Source organism: Notamacropus eugenii, chromosome 4 (assembly GCF_028372415.1).
Source record: "Notamacropus eugenii isolate mMacEug1 chromosome 4, mMacEug1.pri_v2, whole genome shotgun sequence".
In the NCBI taxonomy this organism is placed as follows: domain Eukaryota; kingdom Metazoa; phylum Chordata; class Mammalia; order Diprotodontia; family Macropodidae; genus Notamacropus; species Notamacropus eugenii.
In genome coordinates this window covers 392050188-392077021 of record NC_092875.1, presented here as the reverse complement: position 1 = coordinate 392077021, position 26834 = coordinate 392050188, and the positions used below count along the sequence as shown (strand labels likewise).

The 26834-nt window shown below is 35.3% G+C and overlaps 1 pseudogene; it reads right to left on the bottom strand.

The window, feature by feature from the left end:
* Positions 1 to 5395: 5395 nt before the first annotated feature.
* On the bottom strand, positions 5396 to 5899 carry LOC140502643 (large ribosomal subunit protein uL23-like; annotated as a pseudogene).
* Between the last annotated feature and the right edge of the window lie 20935 nt (positions 5900 to 26834).

The window sequence follows — 26834 nt, the reverse complement described above, 5'->3', positions numbered from 1 at the left end:
ACATTTCCTTACATTGATTATCATTTGCTTTATTTCAATATGAAACCCAAATATGATTGATGTGAGCTGGCCATTTTAGGCAGGATATGGCTTTCAAAAGTCAGGAGAAAATGCCAGATTTCTAAAGTCAATAATCATTATGCATGGAGAGGTAACAATATAGCAGTACAGTTTATCCTATTCCTCATGGACAAGAAGACTATTAAATGTACATCTGTTTCAGAATTTAGGACAAACTATGGGGCAAGTACCTGTATTTTCTTACTCTATGGAATAATTTTTTTTCTCTCTCTCCCTCTCACTTCTTCTCAGCACGCCTTTTCCCTATCTTCATCTTTACTGCTCTAGAGTTTTCTCAATAAAAGTTCCTTTCCTGGAGGGCTATAAAGTTTATCAAGAAGAATTTAAACAGAAAGTGGTATGGGGAGGAGCAAAACTACCTAGAGTCAAGTTAAACAGACTCTAGTAGCTACAACATAGGAAGTCAAGCAGAAGTCAAAGGTTCAGTGAGGCATAAGAGACAAAACCCAGGAAATGAATCAGCAATAAAATGTATGATCTCTGATATCTATAAGGAAATATGAAAATTATGGCCACTACACAAACAAATCAGAGATCTTAAAAAAAGGAGGGAAACACCAACCTAAGATTTGGTGGGATTAAACTACTGCATAGAACATGATGAAGGTTAACATACATGACAATGTACTTTACAGAAAAGAAACATATAAGAAGAGAGAAGAAGAACATTATACATGTAGGAAATCCAGAAACTAGAAAGGGAAAGGATATGGTAACTTTTTCAGTGAAAATAAATTGAGAGAGAAACAAAAATAATATTTTTATGGACACAAACTGCAGAGAACCTGAGCATTCATACTAGGGTATAGAGAAATTTGGGAAGAAGATCATAAAATTGAAATGAAGGCAAAATACAACAGTTATAGAGAAATATATATATATATATATATATATACACACATACATATATACATCATATATACACACACACACACACACACATATATATGTGTGTGTGTGTGTGTGTGTGTGTGTGTGTGTGTATTTTCCCTCTATTTCAGGTTCAGTTTGTCTCTTTTTCTCGAAGGCAAAGATACTAATAAAGATTCCATTGGTTTAATAACAATAAAAGCTGATAGGTAGCATAATAGTAAGTGAAAGAACATGATTGTCAGGAAGACCTGTCTTTGAATCCTCCTTTAGAAACTTAATGGTTGTGTGATCCTGGGCTAGGAACTTCATCTTTCTAAGACATCTGTAAAATAGACATAGAAATAGCTCCTATTTTATATCATTGTTAGGACAAAATGAAATATTATAAGGGCCGTGATTTGCAAACCTTAAAATACTGTAAAATGGTGACTACTGTTGATACCATTGCAATTTTTAAGGGAAGAAGTGGCCAGAGGAATCACTATTCTATATCTACTTCTTACCAATAAGAAGACACAGGGTAATGAAGTAAGAATGATGGGAAACTTGGCATGTGAATCATCCATCTACTTCTATAGACTATTTTCAGCTTGTGACTTTGGGAGACAAGAACTTGTTGAGGGTGAATTTTCCCATGCTGCTTTTCTCTAGATACTCTCTAGAATGAGGATCTGATTTCATTATCACTCCATCATGGGTCTCCTCTGAGTTGAGAAGATATTATATGATGGTTAGTTGCTGGATAAGCACCCCTGTTCTCTTTCAGATAGCTCCATATTCTTCACTATTTTCATCATGATTCCCCTGATTCATCACACGGTCCAGTGGAATGTTCAACTTGAATTCAGGCTTATTATTAAAAAAAACAAAAAACAAAAAACAATAACAACCTCATAACTTTCAATTAGTTTGCACACATTTACATACATCCCCCACCCCAGCACACACACTTAAGACCAAGACCTTGCATTATAATATCAAATAGAAAAACATACACCTTCAGAATCTGAACAAAACTTTACAGGTCATCTAACAAGAGTCTTAATTTTGTAAATGAGGAAACTGAGACATAGTGAGATTATGACTCAGTCCTGGTTACAATACTGTAACAGTCAAGTCAGGTACCCTGGGTGGACATAACATAAAGTGAGGCTACTTTTGAAGATCAAAATTTTGTTAAATATATACTAAGGGTGAAAAGGAATTCAGTGATGGGAGAAATACTATATGCATTAGGCGTTGGTATCATGGATTGTCTAATTGTCAGCCAGTGTGTGCCATGTTAAACTGCTAAAGAAAAATCTGAAACCATCAGTAGGTCTTTTATAACACCCATTTTTATGGTAGCACAAATATGCACATCACATTATTTACAAAAGATGAAGACTTTATTTTTGTGAAGTCTCTAAGTTGTCAATTAAATAGGATCATTTTCTTTCAGGGATATAAGTTCTCTAGGTCATATACAACATTCTCAGATTTCATAAATCCTCCTTTTGCTTTGAATTCACAATGCCCTCAGCAGTTGCAACCATTTTCTTTATTGCAATGTATCAGAATTACTTGGAGCAAAATTATGTTTAAATTGAGGCTAAAGAACAATATTACATGATCAAATACAGCATGGGGAATAAATAATGAATCTGGCCATCGATAGACTTTCTATAATGTATTGTTGGGGGAGAGGGCAGAAAAATCCTTACTGTGAAAAAGCAGGTATCAAAGGAAAATCATAGTGTTTCTCCCTTCCATATCAAGTGGAAAGAGTAAATTTTGTCCATTCAAGGGAGTAAAGCAAACCCTGTCCCTCTGCAGCTAATCACAACAATGCAATATTCTATGGTGCTCAAAGAAAGGGAGCACAGGGAAAGATTCTCTCTTAGAAATCTCAGCCCCTCCCATTGGATGTCTAGAATGCCAAAATTTAAGTAAAAAGGCACTTGCTTCATCTAAATTCCCTAGCTTCCTGAAAGAGAAATATTCTCTTAAAGTTCTCAAGTCCCTAGACCGCATATCAATAACTGTCTCTGAATTTCTATTTCCCCTGAGAATCAATCAATAATTTCCCACCTTGCACATTCAGAGCATCTGCATACCAACCTCAACCTTGTCAAGTAATTCCTTTCATTTTCCTCTCTCTTTTAACATTTCTCAAGTTTTTTTATACATGCAGTGTCTTTATCATCTTCCTGAAGACAGAGTCAAAGTACTTCAGCAATTTGGTTCCATCACTGATTGTCATATTTCACATAATAAATTTTCCCAACCTTCTACTTCATCTTCAGTGTCTCTCTCAATGTTCTCAATGTCACTCTCTTGTTGCACCCCAACGCTAGCCCAGATGTTTCTCTTGTCATTTTGCCTTCTACTTGTAAGGGGGTAGATCTGAGTAATTTGATCAGTCTGTTGAATATACAGGGAAGTCAGCTTTTGTTTGAAAGTTTGATTGTCTTCTTATGGAGAATATGAGTATGTCTATTAACAACATCTCTTAGAGGAACCAAGAACATCTATGGGGTTTGCCAATTAATAGCTCATTAAAGGCATCATATTGTCACCTCAAACTCAAAATGTCCCAAACAAAAATGACTTTCCCTCGTAAACTTTTCCCTTCTCTAATTTTCTCATTTTGAGGTATCCAAAATTTTCACATTTAGCCAGTTTTATAAGTTCAGAGTTACTATACACTCCTCCATTACTCATTGATTGCTTTATCTACTTAAATGCCAACCCTTGTCCTTATAAAATAAAGGCTTCCATTGAAGAATACTACATGTAACAGTAAACTGTCACATATTATCTTCTTTTAGGAGTTTGAAGCTTAAGGCATGAAAGAATTTGGAGAATTACTCAATATATCTTTCACATTCACCACAAATATGTACTCTCTTACCAGTTCACCCAAGATCTATAATTTCCAACTGACTCATTGTTATGGCAGCAGTTACTTCTCCTCTAAGAAGGTATTCTGATGTCACCTTATGCTGGGCAATCAGGATCTGGATTCAGAAGCTTTTGAAGTCTTGAACTCATGAGACAGCCTCCCTTTTGAGGTCTGTTGTTCAATCAACTCTACTCAGAGAAAGACTACAAAAGAAAGCATAGATCAAATATACTTTTGCTATGTTCTAGTCCAACATGCCTCATTTTCTGTATAAGAAAACCAAGTCTCAGAGGAACTAAGAGACTTGCTTAAGAATGTACAAGTAATAAGTGGCAGAGTTGCTATTTGAACTTATTCCACGACTCCAAGTCAGTAAGTCAGTTTCAGTCCTCTTTCCATTGCAGCACATTGGCTTGGAGTTCATTCTGGAACTTTATCAAAATAACTTTATATACTTGCTACCTTATGTGAACAGCTGATAGAGCTGCCTTTGGAGAGAAGGAAGGAAACAGTTTACTCATCTCAATAATATTCCAAGAGAGAGATATTAGTTACCTCAGTTACAAAGAGACAGAGGAAAAAGCAAACAGACAGATAAAAAGAGCAGAGAGAAAGTCATAGAGCAGAGTGTGTATGAGGAGTGTGCATGTGTGAGAAGACAGAGACAAAGACAGAGAGACAGAGAGAGAGAGAGTCAGTCAGTAAGTCATTGGGTGCTTCTTTCTGTTCAGTCATAAACATTTATTGAAGTTCCCAATTACATGTTGGGGTCATTTGGAAATCAAGAAGATGTCTCTAGATGCATTTTAACATCCTTTTCATGTTTTTTCACCATTAAGCCTATTCCTTTTCTTTTATTTCCTCTATCAGGAGACCCAAAGAACTTTTGTCTAATCCTTGTGGAGCCAGAGTGCATGCTGCATGGAGTGTGACCTTGTTACAGTTAACAGCTAGTAATGAATTTTAGAGGTAGAAAATTAAATCAGTGGTATAGACAACAGGATAAAAAATAAAAAAAAAATCAATTTTAGTAATACAGTTCTTTTGTAAACTTGAGATAAATTACTTGGGAAAAACTCCTTATTGGTTAAGAACTACAGGAAAGAAAACACTGGAAAATATCTTGGTTTAAAGTAGTTTAATACTGCATATACAATTAATGGATTTCAAATAGATATTCAACTTAAATATAGAAGATCATGTCCTTTTAAAAACTACAGGACTATTTCTAGGGAGAAACATCTTAACTAAAGATGAGGGATAGAGGAGAACACAAAAGATGTCAATAATACTTCAGTTGCATAAAATTAAATAACTTTGGTAAAAACAAAATCAATACATCCAAGATAAAAAGAAAACTACCAATATAAGAGAAATAGAAGACTCCTGATCAAATATCTTTGATAAGCCTATTACCTAAGATATGTAGGGAACTAACAAATATTTATGTAAGACTGAGATCCATTGCCAGTGGATAAGGTTAAATTTTATCAATGAACACTTTTTTATCAGGGAAAACTTTTTATTGTAAGGTGCAGTGAGACAGCTGGACACAGTTTAGAAGGTTCCAGTTTTGTTGGCAACATTCAAAGCATTATAGTCTGGAGCAAGCCAGACATAAGCTTTCTTTTCTCCATCAGGTGGGATCAGTGTGTTGACCTGGCCACATCCATGTCATACAGCTTCTTTACTGCCTGCTTGATCTGATGCTTGTTGGCCTTGATGTCCACAATGAAAACTAGGGTGTTGTTGTCCTCAGTATTCTTCATAGCAGACTCAGTGATCAAGGGAAACTTAATGATAGCATAGTGATCAAGCTTGTTTCTCAGAGGGGCACTTTTCCAAGGGTATTTGGGCTACCTTCTTAGTCTTAGTGTCTTGGGTCACCGGAAAGTGAGGGATATTTAGATCTTCTTCTTTTTGTGGCTATGGACACCTTTCAACATCACCTTCTTGGCCTTCAAAGCCTTGGACTTGGCTTCTGTCTTGGGGGGAACAACGGCTTACTTCTTCGCCTTCAGCACCATCTTGGGGGAAAGGGTCTTCCTTAGTGCTTCTCATGAGCTTATAGAGCTAACTCTTGCTCTCAACTAACAATTCTTAAAACAAATGCAGACTATTAACTACATGAAAATATTGCTCCAAATCTATGAGAAATGTACATTGAAATTACTTAGATTTCACTTCAGAAGTAAAATACTGTAAAGTAAACAAAAGATGAAAATAGTAAATTTTCAAGGTACAGCACTAATACAACATTATTGGAGCTGTGAATTGGTTCAACCATTCTAGAAAGCAATTTCTAATAGGGTGAGAAAAATTACTAACTGTCTACATTTTGAACTAAAGAGCTCAGTGCTAATCAGGTACCACAAGAAAGACAAAGATGTGAAATGAAGTTCCACATAACACAAAAATATTCATAATGTCTTTTTGTTGTAGAAAAGAACTATTAACAAAATAGATGTTGATTAATTGGGGAATAGCTAAGTAGTGGTATCTGAATGTAGCACTACTGTGCTCTAAGAAATGATGAGTACGTCAAATTCTGAAAAACATAGTGCAAGAAGAAATCAGAAACAGGAAAACAATATAAACGATAACTACAATAATGTAAATGGAGAGAACCAACAAACCTAAAAAGTGGTATGCTATGTAATTATAACTGTATCTCTACCCCTTCCCTGTGGTAATGCCATACAAGGTGGCTGCTACTCTTATGTTTAAGGGTTTAAGTAACTTCTACTGTAATTCTTGATCTTCCACCGGGGAACTTAATTTTAATAGTCATTCAGTAGATAATTACATGGAGCAAAGAAATTTTCTAAATTGACACAGGAAGGAAAGGTGCTAAAACAAAAAATAAAAATTCTATTTCCTTGGGTGCACTCTTCCACAAATACAGATAGCATCTATGTCTCCCAATTGTTCCTTGAAAATTCTGCAACTAATGAGTGCTTTAATTGCCACTTAGGATTGGCTGGCTTGTCTTTTATTGACCAATAGATTGGATGTGACCAATCTTCATGTAATCAATGGCCAGGTTCCTGTTCCAATAAATTTACAGAATCGTTATACCTCATTACAGATGGCAAAGCATATGTACTTCTTTACACTTAGTGTAGCATATTTAATGCCTTATTTTCTGCTGTTTACTCTTTACATCCTAAGACTATCTTAATTAGCTAATGAGGTTGTGGTGTTGGTGAGAGAATCAAATCATTCCAATTACATAATGGAAAAACCTAGGCCTTGGAAAAGAGTTGAGAAAATGCATTTCCTTCCCTATATTGAAGAGGTGGAGGACCTAGGTGTGTAATATTTCATATACTGTCAAATACAATTAGTATGTGGGTTGGTTTTGCTAAACTGTTTTTTTTTCTCTTTCAAAAAATAATTCTTCTAAATTGTGTCTCCCTTGGTAGGTAAATTGAGGAGGGGTATATTTAGAAATAAATTATTTAAATATGAAAAACAACAAAAGTTATAATTCAGAAAACACCTTTCTACTACTGGCATAGCATCATGAGTTTTAGTGCGTACCACTCTTTCACTGCTTTCATTAAATCGAATGGACATATCACCTGCTTTCTAGGAGTTCACAGACTAATTTTTGTGTAATAAGAAGTCTTTCAATTAGAACTGAAGTTGATGCACATTTATTAAAAGTGTTGTATGTGATGAGCATCATTCTAAAGTTTCAAGATATAAGGACAAAAGGAAAACAACCTCTGCCTCCAAGGAATATAGATTCTCTTGGAAAAACTCTGTATAGAATAGTCCTAGGAGAAGTAAGAGAGAGGTTGGGATGAAAACATCCATAATTTTACAAGATAAAACTTCCAGATTCATATTGCCATTAAGCATTTCATCTTTATTCAACAGAAAACGTAACCATTCAACAACCAGGTACAATATAATAGCATGGCTACCAGGTAAAGCCTAAAGATTACAATTAGGATCTGACCAACATGAATTTTGACTCCTTCTATATGCAGAGTGGCATGTTAAAATTAATGGCTCAGAGGGGAGACCTTAGCTACAAATATTTAGTTTGACAAGCCAAAAGTCATTTGATTTTGTGTAATAGGACCACAAAACTTTGGAAACTAATTTAGAACAATTAATAGGGAATTATCTCACGGCTAATGAGAGAAAACCTTGAAAATTAAATCCTGATGTATCTCTTTACTGTCTCTAAAATATCAGTCTTAGAACATAAAACATAGGTATATACAATATATGTATACACACACAAAAAATGGTGCCTGCAACAAATGGGTGGAAGTGAGTTTCTGGATAATTGCTGCTCTGTGCAGAAGAAGTGCCTTTTAAAAATCAGATAAAATGCCTGTGATTCCCCAAATGACATGAAGGTGGAGCCATTGAACTTTTAACAAAATTGTGAAAGTCATTATGTTCTCCTCTAAGCACATATTACTTGAATTTGAGTGATTTTTCAACAAAGTCAATGTTGTTACCTCTTGGCCTATGTAAAATGGCAGATAGGGACAGAGTAAGAAGGCACAAAAACATGTAAAAGAGAAGCATCTCTTCAGCAATCTCCTCTCTTGGACCACCATTTCTAACTCCAGAGTGCCTCAGTTTCCAGTTGCAATAAAACTTTAGAAGTAGAGTCAAATTTTATTCTATTTAGAACCTATCTGATCCATCTACCCCAATGTTCGCCCCATCACCCTCATAATAAGATCTGACATGTATCAATATTAGAGGAATATTTGTGGTTCAATAAAAACTCTTGCCGTTTACTAATTTCCCTTCATTATGTATCAGGTAGGTCATCACCATCCAAACTGCCCCCAGATATCTTGGAGCTGCCAAATATCTTCTACCTGAAATTTAAAGTATCCTGTGGCTTGATATCCATTCAAATCCATAACCCACAAATCTCTATCTATGTTTTTCTCTCATTGGTCAGAATAAAGCTAATTCAAAGAAAATATTGCACTCACATTTGTGGACGCTTATTGTACCAATTTCCTTCCAGGTATGGTTTCTTTAAGAGGAGTTGCTCTCCTTACCTATTTCTGATTTCATTTCTTCAGAAAACTATGCACCACTGCAGATGTAGTTTTAAAGGTTTAGAAGTATTAGTTACAGCCACCACACTAAGCTAGTAAAAAGACTGACAGAGTCCCCTTAGGCCAGGGACTTGGAATCTCTTGAAATTTGTATATGTGTGTATGTATGTATGTATGTATGTATGTATGTATGTATGTATGTATGTATCTATCTATCTATCTATCTATCTATAGGTAGATAAATACATATGTAAAATGTATATATACATATATAATACATTTGAATTTCCCTTTATAATGCCATTCATTTTATTTTACTCATTTAGGGGCATTATTTTGAGAAATCCACAGACTTCAATAGAATGCCAAAGGTGCATTGGCACAAAATTAAAGCTTAATAACCCTTGCCCTAGGATAAGACTAAGTGTTTTTCCCAATCATTTTATCTAGAAAAGTATCACAGCCCGAAGTTGCAGGCAAAGAGTTAACTTATAGTTAGATATTCCTGAGATCTTTAGGCATAGTATAGCATGCATATTAGGTAGGGTCAAAATGACAGGCATGAAAAGGAAGGCAATTCTCTACTCCAATTTAGCCCTTATTCCTGCCTTTATACTGTGTAAGTCAGCTTTCAAGCCCCATTGCTTTGGTGCTGTATTTTGACTAGGAAGCAACTTTGTCTCCCTACACCCACATAGAAGCCTCAAGTTATTTTAATGACAAAATCTGATCATATAACTTCTCTACTTGAACTTTTGAAAAAACCATCTTGGCCATCTAGGATAGAAAGCATTTAACACCTTCATCATCAGGCTCCAGCCTACTTTTCCAGCTTCCAATCACAAGAAATGCCCTGGGGCACTCTATTTTTTTAAGTCTTGCTGGTTTATTTGCTCTCTCCCCATACATAACACTCTATGTGTTTACTTGGCACACATTCGCTAAAGATTTAGAATATACCAAACTTTTGCTCATTTGAATCCTTATTTTCCTTTAAGGCTCAGTTAAGTGCTACCTTCTACGTGAGTTTTTTTTCCCTGATACTCTAGTTTGAGGTGGTTTCTTCATCATAAAATTGCCTATTTACTTTGTATATAGCATGCATTTTCTTGTCAGAGTAATGACTATTGCCCACGGACTCTAAGTTCCTTGAGGACATGGAATATTTCATTTTTGTCTTTGAAGTCTTGACTCCTGTCATAGTACATTGCACAAAGTAAGTGATTAATAAATAATTATTAAATTGATATCATTACTACAATTGTCAACAAATTTATAAAAATGAGACATGGCATGGTATAATGAATAGAAAAACAGACTCAGAAATAGAAAGAATTGAATTCAAATCTTGCTTGTAAATAATTATTTCTGTGTAACTTTTAGCAATTTATTTAACTTCTTGGTACTCCCAGTAACTTTAAGTTACAGATCAGTTGAATACTTACATTAGTGGAAAGAATTTCTTCAAGATAGTTCCCTACAAAAGACGAAGTCACTAGATCAAATTCCCTGCCCTCTTACCTCCACCAAAAATGAATCCTCATTAAAACATCTCAGTGAAGTTAACATGATGGTATTGCACAGGATTAGGTTTTCACCATGAGAATAGATCCAACCTGGGATGAGGAAAAAAGTTCCTGGTGTGTTTTGCAATAGCAGTATAGAGACTTAGATGAAATATGACTGCATTAAATGGTAAGTATTGAAGTCCTACTTACCTTTCAGGAAGGAAAAGTTGGGATGAGACATGTTACTCCAAGTGCAAAAATATCAGAATTATATTTTATATCCATGAAGAGGTTGCTTCTGTAAGCACTCATTATAAAGTTGGCATGTCCTTGATGGTGATGAAGTATGATTGCTATTGTTAGCAGTTAGTACCCAATTAACAGAAATATGGTGATTATGTTAATAATGTGTTTGGGGGAATAGAACAGAGGTGAGGGAAGGGGAGTGGCATAAAATACTGCATTAGTCCTTCAAGGGCTAGTATAGTTGAATTCATAAACTTTCAGCTTCAGAGAGTTGAATACCAGGTTGTAGTTTTCTTAGTTGGTCATAATTGTTCAGAAGCATTAATAGACAATTGGAGTTCTTGTTTGCCTGGGATTATAAATATTTAGAATAAGAGAGGAATTCTTTGCCCCACAGCCTATCAGCCTAACTCCTCTGTCTCCTTGAGACAGCTAGGATCAAATGCAAAATCCTCTGTTTGACTTTAAATATCCTTTCTACCTGGCCCTTTCCAAACTTTCAGTCTTCTTACATTTTATTTCCCTTTGCATACTCTTTGATCCAGGGACATAGGCCCTCTTCCTGTTCCTCACACACAACACTCCATCTCAAAAAGAGTTATTACTTACTGTCCCTCATACTTGGAATGCTTTCCCACTTCACCTTTTTCTTCTGGCTTTCATTCAAGACTCAGCTCAAATCCCACTTTCTACAAGGTGTCTTTTTTTGCTCAACACCTCAATGCTAACACATTTTTCTGAGACTACCTCCAATTTATGGCATATATATCTTGCATCTACATATTTTTGGTATGTTGTCTCATCCATTAGAATGTGAAGTCCCTTAAGGTAAGGAGTGATTTAGCCCTTTTTTTGCATCCCTAGCACTTAACACAATGTGTCATACATAGTACACAATTAATATTAGTAGACTGATTAAATAAGGAAGAGTAGATTGAAGCCATACAACTGAGTACTGTACACATAGCTTATCTTAACATCTGTTGTAGCTGCCAGGCATCCAGCAAATGAGATGAAAAATGACTGAGAAAAATAACTGTTGGGGATGAGGGAAGAATTTGCTAGGATATAAGTACAAAAGATACTACCAGAATATTAAGAGTAAAGGCATAATCCTAAAGCAGTGAGTGAGAATGGTGACAAAGAGATCCACTAAACACATAGAAAAGGGATCTCAGTGTAAAAGTTGAAACTGAAGAAATCTAAGCAATCCAAAGGTCATGGAAGACAAGTGCAAATCACTGAAGTGAAGTGATGTTCTTGAAGCATTATTCTAACACTTTCTGGTGTTTGCCTTTGACATTTTAAATCAGGCCATGCCCTCTTAATAAAGGAAATTGGATTCAAACATTAGTTTTGCACTTCAAGCATGCCAAGCAGCAACAAGTGGACAGAATGTGCTCAGAACTTCTGAATCCTTAGCTAAAAGGGACTCCAGAGACCACTTAGTCCAACATTCTGATTTTCTTTTCTTTCTTTTAAAATTCTTTATTTTCAGTTCTGAACATTCACTTCCACAATAATTTGAATTCAAAATTTTCTCTCCATCTCTCCCCATCTCTCGCCCCAGGACAGCATGCACCCCATCCACCCCTTCCTCCAGTCTGCCCTCCTTTCTATTACCTACCATCCTTTCATCCTCCTTCCCCTCTATTTTCCTGTAGGGCAAAACAGATTTCTGTATTCTATTGCCTGTATATCTTAATTTCCAGTTGCTTGCTAAAACAATTTTCAACATTTATTATTAAAGCTTTGAGTTCCATATTTTCTCCTTCCCTCCCCACTCACTCTCATTGAGAAAATAAGCAATTCAATATAGGTCATGCATGAGTAACAATACAACACACTTGCATAATAGTTTTGTTGTAAAAGACTAACCACATTTCCCTTTGTCCTATCCTGCCCTGAATTTATTCCATTCTCTCCTTTGACCTGTCCTCCCACAATAGTGTTTTCTTCCAGTTATCCCTTTCCCCAATTTGCTGTCCCTTCTATTATCTACCCTCTCCAATGACCTCCCCTCTTGCTTTCCTTCATGGTAAAACAGATTTCCATATCCAATGGTGTGTGTGTGTGTGTGAGTGTGAGTGTGTGTGTGTGTGTGTGTTATTCCTTCTTAAGCCAAATCCCATGAAAGTAAGGCTCACTGATTTCCTTTCATCTCCCCCTTCTTCCCCTACATTGTTAAAGCTGCTTCTTCCTTCTTTTATGTGAGATGATTTGTTACATTCTACCTTTCCCTTTCTCTTATTCCTAGTACATTCCGTTCAACAGAAAATTTTATTTTTTAGGTATTCTTCCTTCATATTCAGCTCACCCTGTGCCCTCTGTCTATGTAGGAATGTAAACAGTTCAACTTTAACGAGTTCCTTAAGGCTTCTCTTTACTGTTTACCTTTTCATATTTCTCTTGATTCTTGTATTGAAAGTCAAATTTTCTATTCTGCTCTGGTCTTTTCAACAAGATGCTTGGAAGTCCACCCTCTGTTTCATTGAAATTCAGTTGTTTTCCCTGAAGTGTTATACTCAGTTTTGCTGGATAGGTGATTCTTGGTTTTAATCCTATCTCCTTTGTCCTCTGGAATATCATATTCCAAGCCCTTCAGTCCCTTAGTGTGGAAGCTGCTAAATCCTGTGTTATGCTGAGTATATTCCCATAACTCTTGAACTGTTTCATTCTGACTGCTTGTAATATTTTCTTCTTGACCTGGGAACTCTGGATGGTGGCTACAATATTCCTAGGAGTTTTCCTTTTGGGATCTCTTTCAGGAGGTGATCAGTGAATTCTTTCCATTTCTATTTTATCCTCTGGTTCTAGAATATCAGGGCAGTTTTCCTTGATAATTTCTTGGAAGGTGATGTCTAGGCTCTTTTTTTTGTCATGGCTTTCAGGTAGACCATAATTTTTAAATTATCTCTCCTGGATCTATTTTCCCAGTTAGTTGTTTTTCCAATGAGATATTTCACATTGTCTTCTACTTTTTTCATTATTTTGGCTTTGTTTTATAATTTCTTGATTTATCACAAAGTCATTAGCTTCCATCTGCTTCATTCTAATTTTTAAAGGTCTATTTTCTTCAGTGAGCTTGTGACCCTCCTTTTCCATTTGGTCGGTTCTGCTTTTTAAAGCATTCTTCTCCTCAATGGCTTTTTGGATCTATTTTGCCATTTGCATTAGTCTATTTTTAAAGGTGTTATTTTCTTCAGCATTTCTTTAGATCTCCTTTAGCAAGATGTTGACTAGCTTTTCTTGATTTTCTTGCATCCCTCTGATTTTGCTTCCCAATTTTTCCTCCAACTCTCTTACTTGATTTTCAAAATCCTTTTCGAACTCTTCCATGGCCTAAGACCATTACATTTATTTTGGAAGTTTAGGATATAGAAGCCTTGACTTTGATGTCTTCCTCTGATGGTATGCTTCGTTCTTCCTCATGTGAAAGAATGGAAGAAAATACATTTTCACTAAGAAAGTAACATTCTATGGCCTTATTGTTTTTACCTTTTCTGGGCATTTTCCCAGTCAGTTACTTGACTTTTTAGACCTTTGTCAAGTGGAGGGTATATTAACCTAGCCTTCAGATGTTTTGTGCAGTTGCTGTCTAAGATGTCTCTAGGCACCTGTAAGTTCTCAGTTCCTCCAAGGTGGCACAATCAAGGGAGTGGAGTTTACTCCTCTCCTGGCCCGCACTCTGGTCTGTGAGAAACCACAAGCACTCTTTTCTGTCCTAGAACTGAGAGTAGGTTTCCCTCTCCACAGTCACCACTACTGTCCCCATTCCAGCACCAGTGCTCCTCCTCACTCCAGGACTGTGACTCAGGACTGAGATCCAGATCAGTTGCTTGATTCCTCTAGGGTCTTCAGGCCAAGGGCTTCAAAAGTGGCTACTGCTGCCCTGAGGCTGGGGTCAAACCACACTTCCTTCTCACCCAGGTGAATGAGCTTTCTTACTGATCTTTGTACCAGTATTTGGTTTAGTGGGTTGAGAAATCTGGGAACTGCGGCTGCTACCCATGATTCCACACCCTGAAGGCTGCTCCAGTCCTGTCCTTACCAAGTGTCCGAGGCTGGGCTGTGCTCTGCTCAGAGTTCAGAGTGATAGACCTTTCTTGTTGGTCACACAGGCTGACTTGGGCTGGAAATCTGTCTCACTCTGTCATTTTGTGGCTTCTGCTTCTGTAGAATTTGTTTAGAGTCATTTTTACAGGTATTTTATGGGTTATTCAAAACTCTAATTTTATATATGGGGAAACTGAGGCTCAGAAAGCTGTGATTTCCTCAAGTTCACAAAGTTATTAGTATGATGTTATTAAGTGGATGAGTAGATTATCCAAAATTAACTGCATAAATACAAGTATAGGTAGACTGATGTCTACACCTAAGACATCTGTGTTTGGCAGTTGAATAAAAACTTAGCGTATGACAGCAGAATCATATCACTGACAAAATAAAAAAGCTAACATGATCATTTTTACTGTAGGTACTTTCTCCATCAATGAGAATTTTAATATATCCTTGTCTGCTGATCCTGTGTGATTCTGAGCCATGTCTTCCAACAACTACTGAAGAGAGGTTCTGTCTAATATATTGGAAATTTTCTCCTTGGATTTTAAAAAATATTTTGAAGGCATGCAAGAACTTCAAAAACCTCCCTACCTGATATATGAAGAATCTCAAGAGAAACTTAAATCCTTTACATCACTTTATCAGTGTCAGGGCTGTGGTAATGGTAAAAGTCTCAACTCAGGCAATTTGAATGTCAAGTAGTTATTAATTCTTTAGCAACTTGCCCACCCTCATGGCTCAGTACAAATCAACAAAAATCATTGACCCTTCACCTATGCATCAACTGCCTCTTCCCTTTTCTCTTCAATGAGTGCCCCTACTTAATTCCAATAAGAAACTTATAAAAACTACCTGAATTCCCCCTTCCATTAAGTCTCAGTGGACTTGACTGGTTTTCATCCACCATGACAGCATTTTATTTTTATGAGCCTTTTCCCTCAATAAAGCTGGCTTACTTAATTTTTCTTCTGCTACGCTGTACCTTGTTCTGCATCTTGGTTTAAGATAGGACACCAATTGAGCACTGAAACTCTACATCTATTACCCCTCACTCTTCCACATGAATGGCCCACCTCCTTTTCTGATCACACAGATGGTAGATCAAAAAAGTTATGTGAACAAGCTAGCATTTAGTTGATATTAGTGCACTTTAAAACTTGCAAAGCAGTTAGATAATTATCTCCTTTGAGCTTTAAATCAACCATGTGTAACTTAAGTACTATAAGGATTGGTATCTTCATTTTACAGATGTTTGAAAGGTAATAAATAAACCAACCAGTGATTCAATCAATAAGCATTTATTAAGCATTTACTAAATGCCAAGTATTGCAGTAAGTATATAGAGCAAAAATATAAAATCTATGCAGTTCCTGCCCTTGAGGAATACACATTCTAGTTGGGGGGTAAGGGACATGGTGAATACGATATCTTTATAAATATGTAAACATAAGGCATACAACAAATAAAAACTAAGCAATTTCAGGAGCAGTTGGTGGTCATTGAAAAAGCCAAAGAAATCAGAAAAGACTTTTTACAGTATGTAGCATATTAGTTGAACCTTGAAGAGAGTTAAGAGTTCCAATGGTGTAGGGAAGGAAGGAAAAGATTCCGAGACTAGGGGACAACATATGCAAAGGTATGAAGGCAAAGACAACTGCTTTGTACATGAAATCAGAAGAAAACAATATCTAATTTCCTACATCAAGGGCCTCTAAGAAACATATGAATGAGTCTTAGGCCATGGAATTGCTCAAAAGGTTTTTGAAAATCTAGTAAGTGAGGTAGAGGAAAATTTGGGAAGAGAAATGAGAGTAATGCAAGAAAATCATGAAAAATGAGTTAACAGCTTTGTTAAGGAACCCCCCAAAAATACTGAAGAAAATAACATCTTAAAAAAGATACTAGGTTAAATGGTAAAAGATGTACAAAAAAATGAGGAGAATGTACTAAAAAGCAGAACTGGTTAATTGAAAAAAGGGGCACAAAAATTCACTGAGGAAAAACAAATCTTTAAAAGGCAAAATTGGTCTAATGGAAAAGGAGATGCAAAAGCTCATGGAAGAGAACAAATCCTTGAAAACTAGAATTCAACAAATGGAAGCTAATGACTTTATGTGAAATCCAGAAAAAATAAAATGAAACCAAAAGAAAAAAAAAAGAAGATAATATGAAATATCTCGTTGGAAAAAAAATAAAAGAAAATAGACACAGGATAATAATTTAAATATCATTGAACTGCCTGAAAACATTATTAAAAAAAGAGCCTAGATATCACCCTTCAAGAAATTATCAAGGAAAACTGCCCTGATATTCTAGAACAAGAGGGTAAAATATAAATTGAAAGAATCCACTGATCACCTCATTAAGAAATCTGAAAATGAAAACTCCTAGGAATATTATAGTCAAATTTCAGAGCTCCCAAGACAAGGAGAAAATATTGCAAGCTGTCAGAAAGAAACAGTTTAAGTATCATAGAGTCACGGTTAGGTTAACACAAGATTTAGCAGATTCTACATTAAAGGATCTGGAGGCTTGAAGTATGGATTCAAACAAGAATCATGTACCCAGCAAAACTGAATATAATCCTTTGGGGGAAAATGGACCTTTTAATGAACAGATAATTTTCAAGCATTCCTGATGAAAAGACCATAAAAGGATAGAAAATTTGACTTTCAAATACAAGACTCAAGAGAAGTACAAAATGGAAAAGAGGAAAGGGAAATCATAAGTGGCTAAATAAGGTTGAACAGTTTATGTTTCAATATGGGAAAATGATATTTGTAACTCATAAGAATTTTCTCATTATTAGAAGTTATATATAGACAGAGAGTACAAATCTAAAAAAATAAAATTAAGGAGTAAGAGAGGAATGAACTGAGAGAAAGGGGAAGGGGAACGTGAAGGTAGATTGGGGCAAAATATCTCACATAAAACAGGCAAGAAAAAGCCCTTACAGTGGAGGGGAAAATGGGAGAGGTGAAGATGAGTGAGTGAACCTTATTCTAATTGGAATTGGCTTAAAGAGGGAATACTATACACAGTGAATTGGATATTGAAATCTGTCTTACCCTAGAGGAAAGTAGGAGGGGAAGGGGATGAGATAAGGGCAAGTGACAGAAGTAAACATAGAGTGGGTGAGGTGACAGAAGCAAAACATTTTGAAGAGGGACAGGGTGAAAGGAGAGAGAGAGAGAATAGAATAAACAGAGAGGGAAATAGCATGCAGGGAAATACAGTTAGCAATAACTGTGAAAAAAATTTTGAAGCAAGTTTCTCTGATAAAGGTTTCATTTCCTAAACATATGGAGAACTGAGTCAAATTTTTAAAGTAATAGCCATTCCCCAACTGACAAATTATTGAAAGATATGAACAGTTTTCAGATGAAGTAATCAAAGTTATCTATAACCACATGAAAAATGTTCTAAATCACAATCAATTGGAGAAATGCAAATTAAAACAATTCTGATATGCAACCATATATATATATGTATATATATATATGTATATATATATATACATATATATATATTAGATTGGCTAATAGAAAATAGAGGGAAAATGACAAATTTTGGAGGGAATGTGGGAAAAGTGACACATTAATGCATTGTTGGTGTAGTTGTGAACTGATTCAAAAATTCTGTTGAGCAATTTGGAACCATGTCCAAAGGACTACCAAACCATGCATACCTTTTAACCTATCAATATTTTTTCTAGATCTGTATCCCAAAAGAGGTAAAAAGCAAAAAGCAAAACACCTATATATACAAAAACATTTATAGCACTTCTTTTCTGGTAGCAAAGAATTGGAAACTGAGGGGATGCCCCTCATTTGGGGAATGGCTGCACTAATTGTGGTATGTGATTTTGATCGTTATTGTATTATAAGAAATGATGAAAAAGACTCTCAGAAAAACCTGGAAAGACTTACAGAAGCTGGTGCAAAGTCACATGTACTGTGTACAAAGTAATAACAATATTGTAAGATGATCATCTGTGAGTGACTTAGCTATTCTTAGCAACACAATGATCCAAGAAAACTCTACAGGACTTATGATGGAAAATGTTACCCATTCTCAGAGAAAGAACTGATAGTGTCTGAATAGAGATTGAAGTATCCTTTATTTTTCATGAGTTTTTTGCCTGTTTTCTTTCATATCATGACTAATAGGGCAATATGTCTTTCATGACTACATGTATATATACAATATTGAACTGTTTGCCTTTTCAATAAGGGGAAGTGGGGGTAGGAAAGGAGAGAATGTGGAACTTAAAGTTTTAAAAATGAATATTAAAATTGTTTTTATATGTAATTGGGGAATAAAATACTAAACATAGAACTCAAAAAAATAAATAAAAAAGAATTTATGAGAACTTGACCTACATTGGTATTGGTATGAGTGGAGAGAAATAGGACAGAAGAGAGTAATGTTATAAAAAATAAGGGAATCAAAATGATTTTATTTGGTAGGTAAGTAAGGCTCGAGTTGCTAGTGTGTCCTAGATTGTAAGCCTGGTCTCAGTTTTACAATGATTCTTCTCATTATATCTATGATTTCTCAGCCCAAAATATTTTCCATAACCTCTACTCTTTTATATGTACTGTTTCTCCCTATTAGAATGAAAACTTCTGACTGATAGTGACTGTATTTCTTTATATTTATTTCTCCACATAATTTAAAACAGTTTCTGGTACATAGTAAATACTTAACATGTGTTATTCATTTGTTCTTTCATTCATTCATTCATTCAATCAATCATTCATTCATCCACTCAATCTTTTGATTACAAATGAAGCATTCTTTCCCCTACATCATATTAGCTCATAAGTAACAATACTCTGTGATTCTAGTGAGGAATAACTAACTGGCACATATCATTTTGAATGGATAGATTTTGTTTTTTCAGAGTGTATGTTTGGAGCATGACAGAGTGCCTTCCACAACTGGTTAAACTTAATGACAATTACCCTACTTTCGATTGATTCACATAAGGACAAACAAAAATGACAGATGGGACCTAAGAAGTATTGCTAAAGATTATTAAGTTCCAGGCAAGATAGCAAAGATTTTAAGAACATTGGTAGTTTTTTCATTCAAATTGTCACATAAAAGTAGGGGCTTAATGAGAGAAAGATGAATTTGACAACTGAACAGCTGGTTAAGAAGATCATTTATTGATAACATAATTTGGATTTTATTTTGATTGTACATATTTTTGTGCAGTCATTAAGCATACCACTGTCTTTTTCCTAAGCAACTATATTCCCTCATTAACCATTCTCTCACTAAATATTCTATTTCACTGAATTTGGCTTCTTGAAAATTAAGGATAATAAGTTTCAAATAAAGAAAAATAAATCCTGAATTTTTCTTCCTGGAAACTTTAACAAATAGAATAAAGCTCAATTTTGACTGGAGATGGAATACAACAATTAGTCATAACGACATATATATTTTCCTAAAAAAATGCACATCTGATCGAAGGGGATTGGGAAAGAAAATTGAAAAAAAAATAAAGAGAACTAGAAGGCTTTGAAACCATTTTTACTGATGTCCTTTTGTTTTCATAACTTATTCATTTCTGAATATACCCAGCTTCCTTCCCCTACTCAGCAAGTTGTCCTGTGTAACAAAGATTAAGTTAAGAGAGAAAAGAAAACATTTTAGCAAAACTGTCCACCATTTTGACTGTGTCTGATGGAATAAGAAATATTCAATGCTATAGTCCCTAATCTCTGTGAAGGGGGAGGATAAATGCATTTTCCCTCAAAATTTCTCCAAGAATAACAAAACCAAATAACATTTTTTAACGTTTTTCCCTTTCCCATTACTATTCTTGTTATATTCATTGTTTATATGATAAAAAAATCAGACCTTATTTCTCCTGAAACCAATCAGATAACTCTATATCAATAGTAGACCTTTGTTTTCACCACTATAAAATTTTTGAGGATAATCTACATAGGCATTAAGAGCATTTGCAATGAAAATAAGATGAGGAGCAAGAAGGTTTTTGTAAATAACATTTTAAAATATGCTACTTCTTCACAGTCACCTAGTTGGTTGAAAGAAACAGAAATTCCCACCGAGTTTTTTTTAGACTACTAAACACATTTTATTTGGGAGAGCAACAAAGGACTTTAAAAGTTCCCCAGCAAGGTGTCTTTTATACAATAATGAAAATTATTTAGGATTCAATTTTAAGACATAGCAAAATATTTGACTTGGTTTGATTACCCACTGATTATTAACTTTGAGTGAGACATAGAAAAGGGAGATGTATCTTAACAGAGCCATTTGCCATCTTTATGGTTGCTTTCTAGGGTAGAATCAAGTAGAATGAGGGATACCCAACCGATGGTGAGGTACATCACAAATTTCAGTTCATAGGACATTTCATCACACCCTGGAATAATTTACAGCCAAATAAATGAAGTCTCAAGTCATACAAACAGGATTTACTATCCACTCCGCAAAAACTCAAGTGAGTGAAGAGTGTTTATTATACAGTCATGCATGATCCAGCAGTGTGTGTGTGTGTGTGTGTGTGTGTGTGTGTGTGTGTGTGTGTAAGTATATGTGTGTGTTAGACACAAATGGAGAATGAGAAAGATTTTGAATGGAACAAGAGGAAGAAAATATCTAGACTGCCTTTGACAAACTGCAGTTCTTTAATTGATCTCCAATTCCTCCTAGAAACAAAGGTCCATATACCCAGTACCAATATTCTTCTGGTAATGTTGTTTACCTTTATGTCATGGAATACTGTCCTTCACAGATCAATTAAAGGGTCTTCAGGAGTTCCTTGGAAAGTGAGCTCTGAGTGGGTTCTAACATGATGAAAACAGAATTTACGCAGGAAAAATATGATGACATCAGAAAAATGGATGAAAGAAAGATAAAGTCAGTATTTAACAAGAACGAAATAAAACCACTAGACAAGACTCATTATATTCTCTCTCTCTCTCTCTCTCTCTCTCTCTCTCTCTCTCCACAATAAGATTCTAAGATTCTCTGATCATACTTCTGGGATTCTCACACCTGGGACTAGATTTGGGGGAAACAGGTTCTGGAGGGCTGAGTTAACCCATGATTAATTATTTGACCCAATCTAATCCATTGATTTAGAGACCTTATCATAGAGACTTATAAAATAGAATCCAGATCAGATTGGCCCTGCTGACTCTGAGGCTGAGGCCTAGAAAGAGGGAGAAAACAAAGAGGTAAAGACAGACAAAAGATTAGAAATACAGAGTAAGTCTTAGTTTCCTGAAAATGTGCATGTGTAACTGTGCTTAATTGATAAAACACTGCAAACTTTGTAACCATTTTTTTTATTTGCTACTTTAAAATTTTTGTTTCCAAGTGGTATTTAAAAACAGAACCCTAAAAACTATTAAATAGAAGAACTGTGCACTCTTTCAGGAAGCTGAGAAAGGGGAAATTGGAAAGGTATGCTTATATTGCCTGAGGTGGATAGTGAAAGAATCCAGGTTAATAGAGGAGGATTGGTGACAGTAGGCAACCAACAGGGGAAGAACATGAGCTCAATCTTGGTGCCTACTAGTAAAAGCAATGGGGGAGGAGGATTTTTGGTTTGAGTGACTCATGGTACTCGTTATCTCTTTTCCTATCTAAATGGACTCTGAATGGGGAAAGCTATTAAATTCACAGTAAGGTAAAAATGACTGATAAAGCCTGAACGTTGCCTTTCAAAGGGGTACTTGCATTTTAAGGGCAACTAGGCGGCACAATCAATAGAATGCCAGTCCTGAAGACAGGAGGATTCACGTTCCTGAATTCAAATCCAGCCAGACATTTACTTGCTGTGTGACCCTGGACAAGTCTCTTAACCATGTTTGTCTCAGTTTCTCATTTGTTTAAAAAAGGTGGGGCAGGAAACTACTCAAAAATCTTTGCAAAGATAACCACAAATAGGGGTCACAAAAAATTAGATGTGGATGAAATGACTGACCAATAAAATTCACATTTTAGCAAGAAGGAATTTTTTAAGCCAAAGTGCAAAATTCAGAATAATGAAACTTCAGAAATTCTTTTAAAAATCTGTTATTTTTTCATGATTTTCCCAATAGTGGAATGCAAAGTTTTCCAGATGCTTCTAAAATCAGCTCAGTATTCTGTCAAGTGGGCTCTGGCTTGATGTATTTCTGAATTTCTCTTCTTGCCCTTTGAATCTGCTTTCCTTCATTCTAATTTTCATATCAACTAACAATAACAAATTATGTAATTAGTTACTAATTAGTTCATGTCTTCTTGAGTTAGCAGATATTGAAAATAGATTAGTCACCTCCTGGAAAAATAATTTAGTTGCTGTATAATGAGCTTTGTTTTCTTTGCTTGTTTTTCCATTTAACCTTTAGAGAATGAAGAAGTCACTGGAGAGAAAACTTTTTTTAGATTGTGTGTCTTCAAAGATGGGTCTATTATGGATATTTTTTTCAAGAAACAACTTGAAATAACATTTTTGAGCAATATATTCAGATCTTAGCATAGGGAACAGAAAGAAAGAAACATAAAGAGCTTTGAGGGAAAACATTAAAAAAGAACATAAAAAATGTCCAGTGGAAAAATACTAAAGCTAGATTTAAGATAAGAAGATAAGTAGTAGAAAATAAAAGTAAAGCTATTTAGAGGATATATGATACTCCTGACCTACCAGAATAAGACTACCTAAAAAATACAAGCACGTGGTAATAGGTGATTATTGCTTTTAAAAAATACTCGGTGTGAATTATAAGATTTGATATTCCATACAATGAAGTAGATGGATACAGTTCAAAAGTCTTTAAAATCTTTGTCAGCTTGAATATTAGAACAGAGAGAAGGTTTAAAAAAAAGTTATTTTTTTAAGTGAGTGCATATCCCCAGAATGCAATTCCATTGTCTACCAGTGAATCTCACTTGCATTCCTTTATGAAGTTCTTTTTTATCTTCCAAAATCATGAAAATGTCAAGAGACTCCTCTTAAGAGCTGCCCAGCCCCTGGCATGCCAAGGATGAGACAGTTAAAGGCCCAGTCTGCTACTATGTTTTTACTTTTTTAGTCTTTCATGTGGCAGTCCCAGAGGATATCTTCCCCCACCCACCAGTTTTTCTGAACAGCCCTTGCTACAATGTGAATTGGAATCCCCTCCAGCTAACATTTAAGTTAAATCACATTTAACCCCATGCTTTCTGCTGTTATAAACACAAATCGTCTCCAATTACTTTTTTCCATATATATATATAGATATATAGATATAGATATAGATATCAGTATTGCAATGATTGTTTCCTTTGTATAAACAAGGACTACCCAAAGTCTTCCAGCAACAGAACTCCCGTGGACAATATCACCTTTCCAAACTTTGTTTTTGCCTTCTCTAGGAAAGGGTAAAAAAAAAAAAACAAAACAGTAATTATTCTCATTTTTATAGTGTTTATATAGTGGATAGAGAGCCAACTTCAGAATCAATATAATGTGGGTTCAAATCCTACCCCTGACACGTTGTCTGAGTGATTCTAGGCAAGTTTCATAATACATCAGTATTCTGGGCCAGAGATGCCCAATATATGGCCTATTTCTGATATGACTGAAACAAGTTAAAATGTAATTGGGAAATATTTAACAAAAGAAAATTACAATACAACATAGGTAATGTAAATTTGTGGTTTTCTTAGTCATATATGGCCAGTATGATATCTTTCTATTTGATTTTGATACTACTGCTAGAAAACTCACTTAGACTCTAAAGAAAATAGGACTCTACCAGCAGTAAGAGGGACTTTTCTTATCCAGATCCTTTCCTGAACCAACAAAATCACATATTTTTTTCCTATCCAATTTCTATGTTGCCCTTTGAATGAATTATCTCATTTGATCTTCACAACAGCCCTATGGAATAATAGTCACATTTTATACATGAATTAACTGAGGCATCGTACGGTAAAAAATTTTGGAAAAGTTTGCATAACTAGCAAACATTGGAGGCTGGATTTAAACCCAGGTTTTTTTTCAATTCTACATAAAGTTCTTATCCCACTATACTATACTGCTTCCTAATCCACAGGATTATTTCAAGAGTAATACAGTATTATTGGTCTCAATGGAGAGACCATCAAGATGAGGTTTCAAAGTTCCAGCAAGCGTTCTTGATTTCAATCAATAAAATCCACAAACATTTATTAAGCACATACTCCATTGCAGGCACAGAAGAAAGGACAGAATAACAGTCTCTGTCTTCAAGGATATATATTATATAAGTAAAGCTATCATGTACATGTAGAGATGCATACAAAATAGATACAAGGTGACCCAGTACAAGAAGTTGAAGAGGCCTCACACACAAAGGGCAAGACCTGAGACTTGACTAAGACATTTTCTAAAAGGCAGAAATGAAGACAAAGGGCAATTCAGGTACCAAGGACAGACTATGCAGAAACATGTAGTTGGGGGTGATCCATATAAGAAGAAGCGTCAAGGAGGCTGGTTTAAATGGATCATAGGATCCATGAAGAAGTGTAATGTGTAAAGAAGCCTTTAAAGGTAGATTGGGGACAGTTTGAGAAGTATTTGAAATTGAAAATATAATTGGTGTGGGTTGTTATATTTGATCCAAGAAATAAAGGAATCCACTTGAACTTGTTGAAAATGAGAGAGACATGATCAGAGCTGAATTTTGGAAAAGTCATTTTAGCATTTGTGTGGATGATGGATTGGAGTGGAGAGATCAGTTAGAGAAAGTACTGTAATAGTTCTGGAAATAGTAATTAGTACCTGCACTCTGTCATTAATGTTCTAGTCAATTTTGAGGACATTATTTCTTATTTCAAAACCTCTCTCTCTCTCTCTCTCTCTCTCTCTCTCTCTCTCTCTCTCTCTCTCTCTCTCTCTCTCTCTCTCTCTCTCTCTCTCTCCTCCCCTTTCCTCTTCCCCACTGTGTCTCTCTCTCAAGAAAAAGAGAACAATAGACTCTTTGCTTTCTTTGGGGAGATGAAGAATATGAAGATTCATGACAGTATTATCTATCATGCATTCTAGCCATCAGGGAAGCAAATACAGTTATTCTCATTAGCAAGTCAACACATTTATTGAGAATCTTCATATCATCTTAGTACTTGGAGTGACACATCTTCAGACACTATTCTTCCTCTCTGTTTTATTTTTTTGTTGTCCAACTCAAATGAAATATTGTATTTCTTGGAGATCTCAGATTGTTTAATGAAGGATGAAATTTTGATTCATATTATCTATGGTCTGGCCAGTCACAGTGAAGGAAGCCTGATATAAGAGCTTTGGATTTCTTTCTACCTTAATGACATCCATTCTCCTTTGCCTTCTGAGTATTTACAGATGTTAAGTCTTGGCTTTAGATCTTAGTGTGATACCTGTATGAATTTCAGTCAGTCAAATAGGAGGAGGTTGGACTAAATGATTTGTTTTTTCTAAGACTAGATTTCAACTTGCTTTGAGTTTACTAAGTTTTACTAAGATGGGGGGGGGGGGGGAATGACTATTTTTTACAGTATAGAATCTTGGCTCTAACAAATTTTGGCAGCAAGAAGTGACAAGACTGCATAACGGTTAAAACAATGGTCCTGGAGTCAGGAAGATTTGAATTCAAATTCAGCCAGACACACTTACTAGCTGTGTGATCCTGGGCAAGTCATTTAACCTCTGTCTGATTCAGATTTCTAAACTGTAAAATGGGGATCATACTAGTACCTAGCTCCCAGGGTTATTGTTAGGGATACAATGGGAGAATTTTTGTAATTGCTTAGTAAAATTCTTTCCCTCCCTTCTCTATCCCTTTCTTAATACATGACCATCACAATTCATTTATATTTTTCCATCACTTTAGTTTTCTCAAGTCTAAGAAGGGAATAACAATAATTGTATTAATTCTCCCAAAAAATGTTGTTGTGACTACAGTGGTCTGTAGATCTTAAAATGCTATAAATGTGAGCTATTGGTATTATTATCATCATCATTTATTACTATCATACTTTTTCTAGATATTGGGCAACTGGAATTTTCTTTCAGATAGAATGAGTAGATAACATAGCGTATTGGAGCCTCATAATAATGTTATATTGAATCTCCTTATTCTGGAGTTGTCATTCAGGTGAGACTATTTT